The 15,189-nt window shown below is 42.9% G+C and overlaps 1 protein-coding gene across 1 annotated transcript in view; it reads right to left on the reverse strand.

Annotated features, from left to right (window-relative positions):
• Nucleotides 1-15,189, reverse strand: part of LOC138750107 (glycogen synthase kinase-3 beta-like) — a 397,322-nt gene that overhangs the window by 39,146 nt on the left and 342,987 nt on the right. The window lies entirely within an intron of this gene.

A 15,189-nucleotide genomic window follows, 5' to 3' on the forward strand; every position in this document is an offset into this window, starting at 1 on the left:
ACCTTCCTCGCTGTCCAGAATGCCTGCAAACTTAGTGTTATCTGCAAATTTGCTGATCCCATTCACCACATTATCATCCAGAGCATTGATATAGATGACAAACTGAAATATCCCCAGTATTGATCCCTGACACAAACCACTAGTCACAGGCTTCCAGTCAGAGAACCAATCATTTGCTACCACTTTAATGGCCTTTCAGCCCATGACAACCCTCACTGCCCCCTTCCCTGTCCGTAATACCGACAAGTGGACAAATATCTTCAGCTTTTTTATTAAATCGATCAACTAGATAAGGATGTCCTTTGTCCCCAGCTTTATTTGTTTTAGCACCATTAATAAGACAAGATATTAATATTAAAGGAATTAAAGTTAGTTCTGGTGAATTTAAGATTAATTGATTGGCTGATGATGATCGGATTGATTTAAGAGGCCCTGAAAATTCTTTGCGTTCGTTGTCTATGAGATTAAAGGAATCTGATGAAATATCAGGTTACAAACCAATTGGGTTGAAGTGAAATGTTGCCTTTGGTTGAGGGGGATGAAAGGCAACGTTAAAAACAGGGCTCCATTGAAATGGTTGGAATGGAGAGGCTCCGACCACCACAGGGGGGCGCTGCCGCGCTCCTCTTCGGAGGACACTGCATGTCAATCAAGGTGGAGCCCAGACAAGAGAGGGATGTTTTGGAGCCGGGGAAGCAAAGCCAGTTCTGGCCCCAAAGACAGAATTCCCGGGTGGGCCGACGATCCTGAGGGATTGGGAAGTCTGGCCAACCTGCTGTCCTCCTTCATCAGCCCATGGACGGGTCCGAGCAGCTGGACCCTGGTGGTGAGCGAATGGGCCAGCAGGTGATCGCCCTCCTCAAAGAGTCGGGGGTCCCCAGGCGAGGGGGAGACAGAGGGGAGCCAACTGGCTGCTGGCGTCAGTGCTGAGACCCCAGGTCGGGATCAGCCATCAGCTGGTGGAGAAGCTGCAGCCCGACTCTGATCCAAAGGAGCCCTGGGACGGAGCTGCAGCGGGCGGCAGGAGGCACCGACCTGGAGAGCAGAGGCACGGAGGTCGCTTGCTGACTGGTGCGGCTGGAGCGGAGCCTCCATGGGAGACCCCATTGGGCCACGGTCGGGGAGGGCCCCCGGCTCGATTTCGAACTGCTGCGCTGGGGTGGAGCCCACCAGCATGGATGGGGACCCCTCATCTGCCCTGTCTGTTCACTGGAAGGAGTTATGTGGGGGGAAGCTTGGCCAGGGGAAGACAGGTGGTCGCGCCGCCAGCCAGGAATACGCCAGGAGACCCTCTTGCCCCGTGCCACTCAAGAAGCCAACACTGTCGCTCCCACCGCACCACCCACCCCCATCTCCCCCACCATTAAGGCTGAGCTCAGGCAGCAGATGCTGCAGGAGATGTCTGCGCTCACCCTGTGTGAGCAGCCCGCCAACGGTGCATCGCAGACCCCCAACCCTCTCCCGTAGGTTGAAGGCCGCGGTTGCCAGGCCATTTACTCCGCTGCCCTTTCCCACCCGGGGGACCTGAGTCCTCACATCCCTGTCGTTCCATGGGGAAAGTGCAACGTCCAGCAGTGGCTGGAGCTGGTGTCCACGGGCGCACGATGCACCATTATCCCGGCAACCCCGCAGGGTGGAGGGGGACCCCTATGCAGAGAGAGGTTCCCTTCTGCCCGTCAAGGAAGTCACTATCCGCTGGCCATTGGGAATAAACCGCCCGGACCCTCCATCGTCCTCCTCGCACCCTCCACGAGTGAATCTCGGGCATCCATTTAATACAGGGACCGTCCCTCCACACCAACCGGTGTCACTTTGTCTTCGGGGTAGCGTGGGCAACAGTGGGATTTGGGGCAGCAAAGTAGAAGCCTGTGGTCATACCCACGCACGTTCAAAAGTAACGTATACGCGGCAATTCCACGTCCCGGGGGGACTCCAGCACATCACAGAGACTGTGCAGGCTCTCCTGCAGGAGGGAGTCATTAGAACTGCAGCCTCCCCCCTTCAACAACTCTGTCTGGCTGATCCGGAAAAAGATGCCACTTGGAGAATGAGAGGAGAATACAGACAATTGAATAAAGTCCCCACCACCCCCACCCCACCGGCCACTGCTTCCAGACAGGGGGACGGGGTGGGAAATTCATGGACAGCAGCACTGGTACTTTATGTGGGACCAGGCCACCCACAGGGAGATCACAGTCCACCAGGTGGATGCCCACACTCGAGATAACCCAGACGAGGGGACACACAATGGTGCCATGGACCAGGATGCCCAAACATGCCTCACAACCTCCCCTCCACCGGAGACTGACAACGAAGTGCTGGCTGCATGGGGACACCACAAAAGCGGCCACCTACCGGCCGACAGACAATGACAATGGGCAGAACAGATTGGGGTCGCTCTCACCCTGGACCAGTGCAAAACTGCCATGTTTGACTGCCCTGTCTGCCAACACGTGACACCAAGGGATTGGCCAACGGGGCCACGAGGTCACATTCACCGCGACACAGGAGCAGGACGCATATTGAAGATTGACTATATTGGACCGTTCCTCGCCAAAATAAAAAAAAACGACCTGACGATGGTTGACACATATTCTGCTGTATTGGTGGCAGTTCCCTGTGAGAAAACTGACCAGAATAACTCCATCAAGGGATTCCAGCAGTTCTCATCCATCTATGGAGCCCCGTGGAAGGTACAATCCGATCAGGACTCACTCTTCACAGGGGCTGAAGCCCAGGACTGGGCTGCTGATGGGGGATTTCGTGGCTGCTCCACATCCCCTCCCACCCACAGGCATCGGGGCTAATTTAAAACATGAACGGCCTTCTCAAAGAGAGTATCCTCACCCTGAACCCCTCCTACACACTGCAGGGGTGACTGAGCGTGCTGCAGCAGGCTGGGGATCATTTAAGCACACGGCCCACTGGCTAAGGGGTGACCCCACTGTCACACCACCTGGCACACTCCCCACTTCCTTAATCCGAGCATACAAATCCCCCTCGAGACCGAGGACTTGAGGAGAGTGTGGGTACAACAGACTCAATGACCACCCCCCCCCCCCAGAAGGGTGAAATTGTCCGCATGGTCCTGGGGACACTTTAGGACGTGATTCTGGATCACATTAAATGTATTGTCTCCACACCCACCATCTCACTTGGAGATAATGATTTTATCCTCCCAATCCTCCCTCAACTTGCCCTATTCTTTCATCCCACAGGACCATGCAAGTCTTGCACCTGTCCCTGCTGCTCTCTGTGATCATAGGTAATGTCACACCGACAAACACCTTCCCTCACGTAGCCTGCGACTAATAGGACTGCTGGATCTGCGTCCAAACCCCAACACTCCCCGATCAAGCACCACCACTGACTCCCATCCGGCTGGATGACTCTCAGATGAACTGCTTAAATTGACTCTTTGCTCCAGCAGGCTTCAGGTTATTTATTTTGGGTGGACCTGAAGGTAGCCAACAACCCTTGACCTCTCCACTGAACACTGTCCCCTCCACTGACCCCCGATGGGGTGAGTGTTTAGCAACTGGTATTTCCCCTCTTACAATTTGACCTCCAGTCCCGTGACATCTCACAGTTCTTCCACAAATCAAAGGAGTGCTGGTGCAGACTCCCCATTAGACACATCTTCAACCTCCCAGTCGGTGACAGTGGCTGCCTGCATCGAGGGTATCCGGGCTCTGCACTCACCACCTCCAATGGTGTCGCTAAACTGGGGGCTCCCTGGACATTGAATGGCATCCACTGGGTATGCAGTCACCATGCCAACCCCTGGCTTCCTTCCACTGGTATGGCTGCTGCTGTTTCCACAAATTTGTGGTGCCCTACATGCACTCTCTCAAAGACTTGGCGAAGCACCCAGCCTTTGGTGACCACCGCAACAGGAGAACCATCAGAGAGGTGGATGATCACCTTCCACAGGCACATTTCCGCCCAGTACCAGCCAGCTCTCCACTGAAGTGATCCAGATGAGCACCCTCCTCAAGACATTGGCCATCGAGATTGTAGTGGCATTGCACCATACACAGGATGGAGCTGATGGTGGTCCGTATGGTAACACTGTACAATCGGATGTCCCTGGACTACCTGCTGGTGATGAATGGAGGTAACTGTGCCATCATTGATCAGGACGCTGCACCTACCTACCCGACGAATCCACCAACATCTCCCACCTAGCTGATCACATTCAGGACTCAATGGCTAACATTAAAAAATTCCAGGGAGCGGTTTGTCCGGCACATCACCTCATGGGGGGACTGGTGGCCTTTTGGCTCCATTGGGGTGTCTGGGCAACTATCATACACTGGGGATTATTCTATGTTGTGCCTGTCGAATCATACGAACCTTGACATCACTCCTTAACTTAGTTATCACCTGTCATGTTATTGGCATGCAGTGAGTCTTCCAAAGGTGTGGATTGCAAAGCAGAGGCAGCGTCCACCACATGGTGGCGCTGCTGTGCTCCTGTTGGGAGAACACACTACCTGCCAATCAAGGTCATAGACCCACCTAAAGCCATTAAGGTGACCCTTGCAATTGACCCACCTAAATCACCAGGTGCTGGGTCCAGACAGCCTGCCCGGACTCAGCCCTTAAAAAAAAACTTTATTTATAATATATAAAATACAAAGATAAATAAAAAAACATAATAATATATCATTAGTAAAATACCAAACAGTAAATTATTACTCTACCACTCCCCCTCACCCAACCACCCCACATCAAAAGAAAAAACTCCCCAAACTACCTCTACTTCTTCATAACAACGGAGCCTCATTATGACATGTAATTAAAAAATGGTTAATGTATACACAGACCCATACATTTTAAATATGGTTCCCACATTTTATTAAAGAAAAATGATTATACAAACTATATGTTATATTTTTCTAAAGAAATACACATTTTCAATTCATTATGCCCTCTTTGAATACTTATTTCTGCTTCGTCCTTCCATGTTACCGCTGCACATTTTCTTGCCACAGCAAGAATGAATGCAATTTGATATTTATCTAATTTTAATCCCTCTTTTAAACCCTTCTTAAGTCTCAACAAAACATCTAAAGGATCATTTAATAAATGAATATTATACAAACAATTTTAAAGTTCTCTAACTTTCAGCCAAAAACAACACCTTTTTCAAGAACAAACTGAATGTAAAAAAGTCCCTTTTTGAGTTCCACAACGAAAACATAAATCTGAATCTCTAAAACCATATCTTTTTAACTTTTCTGTAGTCAATTATAATTGATGTAATGTGGTGATTTCAGGAGCTGAAGGAAATCACTGCTGCTCTACCGAGGGTCGTTAACGGCTGTTTTTATCCAAATTCAGCGCAACCCCTTAAGGGCAGCAGGAGCTCAGTCACCTGGTGCATTGTGACATCTAATCAATGCCCAGCGCGTGCGCTGGAAAGAATGCTGGAATCAGAGAGAAAACTCAGCCACTGTTCCAGTACTCCCCCGACCACCGTGGCAGGAGAATCAACCGAGAGCGCTGTGTTTGCTTCCGAGCGTGGGTGCACCAACAAAGTCGCCTTTGTGAGGGCCTGATTCATTGCAGCGAATGCCTCGTCTGCCTCCTCCAACCAGGCCAGGGTCTTCTCTTTCGTTGCAATCTGCGCGAAAAGTGGGCACATGATTCGGGCGGGATTGGGGATTAATCTCTGGTAAAAATATACCATTCCCACAAATGAAGGTTTGGGAAATGATGGACGGCTGACATTTTCTCTGGTGCCAGAGATGACATGGTGTGCCCCAGGAACTGCAATGTCTGTTACCCAAACTGGCATTTGGCCTTGTTGACCGTGAGACCAAATTCTGCCAGCCAGGTGAACGGTACGGAGATGGACCTTGTGATCTTAATGGCTGCAACTGGCTAGCAAGATGTCATCTAGGTAGATAAAGACAAAGTCCAAATCCCTACCCACTGCGTCCATGAGGCGCTGGAATGTCTGGGCCGCGTTTTTCAACCCGAACGGCATCCGGAGGAATTTGAACATGCCGAAAAGGGTAATAATAGCGATCTTTCCAACATCTTCGGGGTGGACCAGGATCTGGTGGTATCCATGCACCAGATCGACTTTTGAAAAGATCCACGTGCCATGGAGATTGGCCGCAAAGTCTTGGATACGGGGGAACGGGTACATGTATGAGTCATGGCATCATTTAGCCATCTGTAATCTCCACAGGGCCTCCAACCCCCTGATGACTTCAGGACCATGGGCAGTGGCGCTGTCCAAGCGCTGTCTGGCGGTTGAACAATGCCTAATTCCTGGAGCTTCTCCAATGACAGCCATCTAGCTCTGGATTGTAGCGGGGGGCCTTTTGTGGAGGTATGATGGAAAACTCCATGGCAGGGGGAAGAGACGTCTAAGCATGGCTCCAGGATTGCAGAGAAGTCACTGAGGGTCTTGGTGAACTCGTATGTGGTGGTGGCTACCGTGGTTATTTTGGGTCTGTCATTGTCCACCATGCCCACGTGCACTGAGCGAAAGATGCGGGCATTGAGCAGCCTCCTGCCCCTCACATCCACCAGCAGACCGTGAGCTCTTTGGAAGTCACCCCCTAACAGCATGGAGCCCACCAAGGTCAGGATGAACCTCCAAGTGAACTTTTCATCCTTGATCTGTATCTGTGCCCTAAAGATGCCATAGGTCTTGATTGCAGAACCATTGGCAGTCCGCAGGGTTGGACCAGGGGTCCGCATTCGAGGTCCAGCACTTGTAGGGGGGAGGGTACTCAGCTCGGCCCCTGTGTCCACCAGGAACAGGTGGCCCATGGACCATTCATTGATGTAAAGGAGGCTGTTCACGGAGCCAACCATGGCAGCCATCAATGGCGGTTTGCCTTGCTGTTCCCCTGGAAGCCATAAGCCTGGCTGGAAGTCACAGGGCTGACTGCACTTGCAGGCTTTTACTCCTGAGTGCTGGTGATAAAAGAACCATGTTGACTGGGTTTCCTCTGGATTGTGCTTCGGGGTATCCTGTGGATGGCAGGGCACTGACTTGGAGACTTGGCTGAGGGCTGCCTCGTTCTCCTGTTTTGTGAACAAGTGGGCATTTTCCCAGGATGCAGCCTTGCAGGGGTTGGAAAAGTCCTCTTTGGACAGAGGGAGCCGGATATCTTTTGGCATCTGTTCAAGAAATACCTGGTGGAAGAGGAAACACGATTCATGATCTTTCGCCAGGGCCAACATTTCGTCCTTGAGGGCTGAGGGGCTGCGATGCCCCATCCCATCCAGGTGTGAGAGCCTGGAAGCTCGCTACTGGGGAATGAGGCCAAACCTCCCCAGGAGTAGATATTTGAGGGCGGTATACTTGGCCACTGCTGCTGACCAGTGAATGATGTCATCCACCCTTGCCGCCATGTCCTGGTCCCGCCCGCTCATGTCGTGGTAAAATTTTGTGGCGTCGGCTGAGATGTTGCGGATGTGGAATTTTGCCTTCACCTCCCTGAACCAGGTCCATGGGCAATAGAGCCAGAAGGGGGGAAGATTGAGGGCTACAGCATTCACCTCTGCTGCGTCCATCATTCGCTGGGTCCAGATAGACATCTGGGCCCGTCGGGGTCACCAATGTGGTGATTGCAGGAGCTGAAGGAAATCACTGCTACCACAATGAGGATCGTTAACGACTGTTTTTATTCACATTCAACACGCCCCTTTAAGGGCAGCATGAGCTCAGTAACCAGGTGCATTGTGATGTCATAGTCACTGCCCAGGGCACATGCTGGAAGGGAGGCTGTAGTCAGAGGTGTCACGTGGTCATACAAGCAGGGGCAGCTCGCCATGAGGATGTGTGCCAGCACAGTAAAAAATTATAATTAACTAAATGATATCTCACATTAATTAACCTAGTTACAGCATCTTCACTCATCTTTACCCAATCTTCCTGCGATATAGAAAGCTGTAATTCCCCCTCCCATTTATCTTTTATTTTAAAAACACGAGGTTTATCCATCATTTCCTGCAGGAAATCATTCATATCGGATATAAAGCCCTTTTTGGGAGACTCCATCATTAACTTTTCCAACCTCGTCACATTTGAAATTTTAATATCCTTTCCAAGATTCTCTTTTCGAAAAGCCTGCAATTGATAATAAGCAAATGTTGAATTCAATGATATTCCAAAATTTCTTGCAAATGAACAAATGACAGAAAAACACCCTTCTCAAAACAATCTCCAACCTTTTGCATACCCTTCAAATCCCACTCTTTTAAATATCAACTTTCCATCAAAAATGAAATAATTCTATTTCTATAAATAGGAGTCTGAGCCAAAATTTTACCCTTAGATCAATCATGTAATCCTTTTCATACCAAATTTCAAATAAATGTTTTAGCACAGGTATATTATATATCTTTTAAAAACCTGGTCTCCATTTCTATATAAAATAATTAACATTATTCTCAGAAATCTGACATAATTCAATATTAACCCATACTGGAACTTGCTCAATATCTGACAGTCAGCTAATAAATTTCAACTGTGCTGCTTCAAAGTAATTCTGGAAATTTGGTAATTGCAGTCTTCCAGGTCAATTTTTGCAAAGAAACTCTAGATAATTTACATTTACACAAAAATAAATGAACTGCAGCATTCAATTCTTTGGAAAAAGTATTTGGCAGAGAACAAGGAATGGATTGAAAAAGATACTGTATACGAAGACATATATTCATTTTAATACAATTCACCTGTCCGATGAAAATTAAAGGTAAATCTTTCCACTTCTTCAAATCTGCCTTAATTTTTAAAAATAAAGGTATATTATTAAATTGATATAATTGTCGATACTCCACATTTAGAAACATTTCCAAATACTTCATTTTATCAGACCAACGAAAATGAGTAATCTGTTTACAATCTGAAAAATCTTCATTCAAAACTGGTAATAACTCACTCTTGTTCCAGTTAACTTTATATCTGTATATTTTTCCATATTGATCAAAGCAATCCTGCAAGTTGATCTTGACAACTTAAATGATGATGAAATTAATCCATTTGTCACTAGTCTAGCTGGAGAATTTTTATATAAAGCTTTTACCCAACCAATAAAAAGTGGACCAAACTTAAAATGTTCCAACACGTCAAATAAAAGAATGCCATTCAACTCTGTCAAAAGCCTTTCAGCATCCAAAGCCACATTTAGAGGTAAATATTGTTAATTTTTAGCTGCATTAATTAAAGTAATTAATTTAACAGTATTATCAGCTGAATACTAATTTTTGATAAAACCAGCTTGATCTACATGAATCAATTTTCGCCAATATTTTGCAATCCAATTTGCAAATACTTTAGCCACAATTTTATAATCTACATTTAGCAATGAAATTGGTCTATATGACGCTACTTTAAAAGGCTCTCTGTCTTTTTTTTATAATCGTGATCAAAGATCGAGAAAAAGACTCAGGGAGAGAAGATGTTTCAGAAGCTTGAGACAAAAGCTGTCAAAATATTGGAAGCAATAAATCATAAAATTCTTTGTAGAATTCTAATGTAAATCTGTCTCCTCCAGGTGATTTTCCATTAGGCATAGTCTGTAATACATCTTTATTTCTAAATCAGTAAATGGAGAGTCTAATTCCTGAACATCTAAATCACCCAAAAATGGGAGATCTAACCCAGCCAAAACTGATTATACTCAATCAGAATCATGCTCAATCTTTGACATATATAAATTCTGATAAAAAGAACAAAATTCATCATTAATTTCCTGTGCTTTATAAGTAACCCCTAAATCTCTCCTTACTGCATTTATCATCCTAGAAAATTGTTCTGTTTTCAATTGCCAGGATAATACTTTATGAGCTCTCTCTCCCAACTCATAATACCTCTGCGTAGATCCTTGTATTAATTTCTCATAATGATATGCCTCTAAAGTATTATAACGCATCTCCAAATTAGATAATCGTATCTTTTTATCTTCTGTCGCTTTTCTCTGCATATCTTTCTCCAATTCCTTTATCTCCGCTTCAAGTTTATGACTATCAGCCATATATTGCTGTATAACTAATAATTTGACCTCTTAAATAAGCTTTCAAAGCATCCCAAAATGTAAATTTACTTTCTACTGATTTCTCATTCATTTGTAAAAACTATTTAATATGATCTCTAATAAAAGTAATAAATTCAGGTTTTTTCAACAATGCTACATTAAATCTCCATCTATATCAAATTGGTACCATATCAACACTGGTACACGACATTAATACAAGTGAATGATCTGATAACATTTGACTTTTATAATCTGCACTAATTATTCTCCCACATAATTGAGCCGATATTAAAACGAAGTCAATTCTAGAAAGACTCATGTCTTGCCAAATAAAATGAAAAATCTTTTTTTGTCAGATTTAATTTTCTCCAAATCTTTACCAAATTCGGGTATTTCATAACCTCTACCAAATGTGGCGCCATCTTGGATTTTTTAACAGATTTTTGAGACTTATCCAACAATGCTTTCAACAAAAATTAAAATCTCTTCCCAACAATATATTGTCATTCGCTTGGCTCAATCCCATAAAGGTCTCAGTTTATTAAACTGTTTTTCATCTCCATTCGGAGCATGAACATTTAACAAAGTCCATGCTTCAGAGAAAAATTTTACAATTAACCATCAAAACTCTACCTTTCTTCTCCGAAACTAATTCCACTGTATAAAGTAATATTTTATGAATTAAAATTGCTACCCCACAGGCTTTAGTTTTAAAAGAAAATGCAATAATTTGTCCAACACAATCCCTTTTTAATTTCAAATATTCTTTTTCACTCAAATGAGTCTCTTGCAAAAAAGTTATATCCACTTTCATTTCTTAATATAAGCCAAAGCTAATTTACTTTTTATCGGATTATTCAAACCTTTAACATTAAAAGTTTTAAAATTCAAGTTAGACATATTAATGACACCAATTCTGACACATCCAAAATTCAATATGCAAATAAAGGCTCCTGACCCCTCGTAAATATATGAAAGTCTGAAAAAAGCTAAAAATTCTGCCTGGACTCAGCCCTGACCTTCACCCAATTGGCCCAGGTGAATCACCTCGACTAACCCCTGCTGAGTCCCTGCACTTGGCTTTGAGCCATTGGCCACAGCAGCCAATGGGGTCCAGCCTGTCCCGAGTGATTGCACCCCCACACTCAATACTGCCTGCAGAACTATAAAGGGCCATGTACCCCTTTGTTCTGCCTCTTTGGACTCCTTGTAGCATGTAGGTAGTACCTTTCGCACTGGGCTAGGGTGAGTCCCGAGGTTAGGTAGCAAGAGCCATTTCTGAACCAGTCAAGGGGTGGTGGCACGTAGCATCACCTGGACCGTGACTGTTAAATCTATGTACCTAAGTAATTTTCCCAGTTTCTGTCAGTTTCTCCCTCGTTATCAGAAGTGAACATTTACCCTTGTGTATTGCATATGTGTGTATAGGTTTGTTTGGTATTTTCACCCTGTTGCCCTGATTGCATCCCCAAAAGAACCATATGCTTTGTACCTCAACTTTGGTCTGGTTCTTTACCTGTGCAACACACATGAACCCTTCCAACAATGTCCTAGCTCATCAAGAACCTATTAATCCCTGCCTTAGATAGACGCAAGGGCCTTCCCTCCACACCCACCTGTGGAAACAAATTCCACAGATATATCACCCTCTGGCTGAAGAAAAATTCCTCCGCATTTCTGTTCTAATACGTTGTCCTTCGATCCTGAAGTTGTGTCATCTTGTCCAAAATTCTCACATTGTGGGAAACAACTTTTCTACAGCTACTCTGTCCACACTTTCAATGTTTGAAATGTTTCCATAAAATCAACTTCATTTTCCTGAACTCTAATGAATGCAGGCCAAGTTCAACAAAAACTCCTCATGTGATAACCCTTTCATTCCTGGAATCATCCTTGTGAACCTCCTCTGGACCCTCTCTAATGTCAGCACATCCTTTCTTCAATGAGGAGCCCACAACCGCCCACAATACTCCGTGACATCTCACCAATGCCTTATAAAGCCTCAAAGTCACATCCCTGCTCTTGTATTCCATTCCTCTTGAAGTGACTGCCAGCATAGCATTTGCGTTCGTCACCACCGTCTCAACCTAGAAGTTTACCTTCAGACTATCCTGCAGGAGAATTTCCAGGACAATTTGAATCTGAGTATTTTCAATTTTCTCTCCATTTAAAAAATACAGTCTGCTCATTTGGAATACAGATGCATAATTCCCTGAAAGTGTCGTCACAGGTAGATAGGGTTGTAAAGAGAGGTTTTTGGCAAATTGGCCTTCATCAATCAAAGTATTTACCATTATTCAATAAAATTAAAGAGGATTTGAATAAATGGAATGATTTACCTATAACTTTCATAGGTTGAGTGAATTGCATCAAGATTAATATTTTACCTAAAATCAATACTTCTTTCAATCCATTCCTTTCAATATACCTCAAAAATTTTAAGGATCTAAATTTAATAATTAGGACATTTTTGTGGAAAGGAAAATGGTAAGAGAATCCTTAGAGAAATTAACTTGGGAATTTGAACTAGGAGGTTTACAGCTTCCACATTTTCAAAATAATTAAAAAGCTGCTCATTTGAAATTTATTAATGGATTGAGATAAATCTTTAACATTGGCCAACATAGAATTCACTCAATATAGAATTAGAAATAAGGACCCACCTACACTGAAACATTTAAGTTAATTATGGAATCAACTAGATTATGAGATAGGTGGGAAAGGTAAGATTTCATGTAAAATACCTTGATATCAAAATAAACTTTTTCCTTTTACTTGTCATACTCAATTTTTAAAGACATGGAATCAAATGGGAATTAAAATGATAGAAGATTGTTTTGTAGCTGGTTATTTTATTTGTTTTAAACAAAAGAAACAAAAATATAATGTTGCAAAGTATACCTTTTTTAACATCAAGTAAAAGCTCTTTTAATTGATAAATTAGGTCAAAGTCTCAAATTAACTAGACAGTCTGAGTTAGAAATTTTACTTATTAAAGGGGATATTTAAAAATTTATTTCAGAAATGTATAAATTACTGCAAAGGACAATGTCCAAATCAGATATTCATAAATCAAGATTAAGGTGGGAAACTCATTGAGGTAGAACAATAGATCAAGATGATTGGAGAATGTTATGTAAAGAAAATAGGACTAAAATTATCAATGTTAGATTTACAATATAACTTTTTACATCAATCATATTTAATACCTCAAATATTGAAAAGATTTAATTGAAGTTCTTAAGAATTATGTTTTAGATGTCAGAAAGAGATGGGTTCTAATGTTCACTTGACTTGGCCATGTATTAAGGTTACGTCATTTTGGATACAAATTAAACCATTTTCAGAGAAAGTGTTAAAAGTTGAACTTCTGTTAGACACAGTTATTTTTATTAGGAAATATTAGAATGGTTAGTTTAAAATTAAGATTAAACATTTATCAAATTGAATTTTTATGACAGGTTTTAGCTGTTTCAAGGAAATGTGTTGCTATTTGCTGGAAGTCTGATTGATGTCTTTTGACCAATTAATGATTAAATATGGTCTATATGATTATTCATTTTTATTTTTATTTTCAGTTGTGGGTTTATATGAGAAAGAAATTAGGATGGGATTTGATTTTAAAAGATCTTTCAAATTTGGAACAAATAATGGATGATGGAATTATTAAAAAGTTTATTCAATTACATATATGTTATATATGAAATATATATATTATAAAGTAGGTTTGTTTAATTCAAAAGAAGAAGGGAACGGGATTTGGACATGATCATAGATCAACAAGTCTGGCAGAATTTGTGTGAAGAGGTTATTGCAAATATTATTAATGTACGATATTGATAACTTCATTATAATTTTTAAAATCAATTGTATATTACTCCTCAGAATGTGACTAGGTGGAGATTGGATTTATCGGATCCATGTTTTAGATGTGGAAGAGAAATTGGAACTGTTCTGCACTCTACGAGGTCTTGATCAAAGGTTAAACCATTTTTGGTTCCTATCAGTCAATTTTTACAACGGACAACAGGAGTAAATTTTCCTTTTAATCCTGAATGACTTTTGTTGGGAAATTTTGAAAGTGTTACTCCAAAATTGTTAGAGTCAGATTGTCAACAAAAGCTTGTTAAGTTAATTTTAGTAAAAGCAAGGAAATGTGTCACTGTAACACGGAAATCTGATGTTTCATAAACATTAGAGAGATGGTTCGCAGAGATTCAAAGCTGTTTTCCATTAGAAAAAATACGGATAATTTAAGGGATAAATATTTTTTTATTTTTGCAAATTTGAGTCCGGATGCTAAAATAATGAAATTGAAATTAAGATTTTGTTAATTTCTTTCATGATCAATGAAGTTTTCCCTAAAAAAAACAACTTTATAATGTTTTTGACGTCTTTGAGTGACAACTGACAGAAACCGAATGAATGATTTGTAATTGTTTTATAATGATATATCCTTTATTTTAGTTTTGGGGTTGGATTAGTTTGGGGGCAGGTTTTTTTGCAGTTTGTAGTTTTATAGTTTTAAGATTTTAGTATTTTAGTTTTTATCAATAGAGTTTCAGCATCTATTTGTTAATGTTTTATTTTATACTAATGCTATAACATTCATAATTTTGGATGTTATACATGTTGAATAAATAAAATATTCCAAAAAAGACAGAGAGGGCCCCGATGGAATATCAGGTGTTGTTCCTCCCATTTACAGGTGGTCTTACTTGGGCAGAGCATGAGACCACGGAGAGACATGTTGGTGTGGGAGAGGGGCGTGGAATTGAAATGGGTGGCCACTGGGAGATCCCTGCCACTGGTGCAGATGGAACGATGGTGCTCAACGAACCGATTTCCCAGTTGATGCCTAGTCCCTTCGAAATGGAGGTGGGAAAGTGCGGAGGTCGTAGCAGCGCTGGGCCTACAGGGAGATTGCAATCGCTAGGTCTCTGTGGTGTACCCTGAGAATTCTCCGGAGGTTGGCTCCCAAGCACCACCACTCACTGCCCACACCTTGAATCTACGGCGAGGTGTTGAACAATGACAGAGCATCGTAAATTTGAATCTTCTCCAATTTATTGAGAGGTGCTTTGCACAGGATCTGATGGCACCAAGTTCGCTGTCTACAGGGTCACCTCTCCACATTCTATGCACAACAGGAGTTGAAAGGTGGGGCTGTAAGGACAATTCT

This window comes from Narcine bancroftii (assembly GCF_036971445.1).
Source record: "Narcine bancroftii isolate sNarBan1 chromosome 5 unlocalized genomic scaffold, sNarBan1.hap1 SUPER_5_unloc_1, whole genome shotgun sequence".
In the NCBI taxonomy this organism is placed as follows: domain Eukaryota; kingdom Metazoa; phylum Chordata; class Chondrichthyes; order Torpediniformes; family Narcinidae; genus Narcine; species Narcine bancroftii.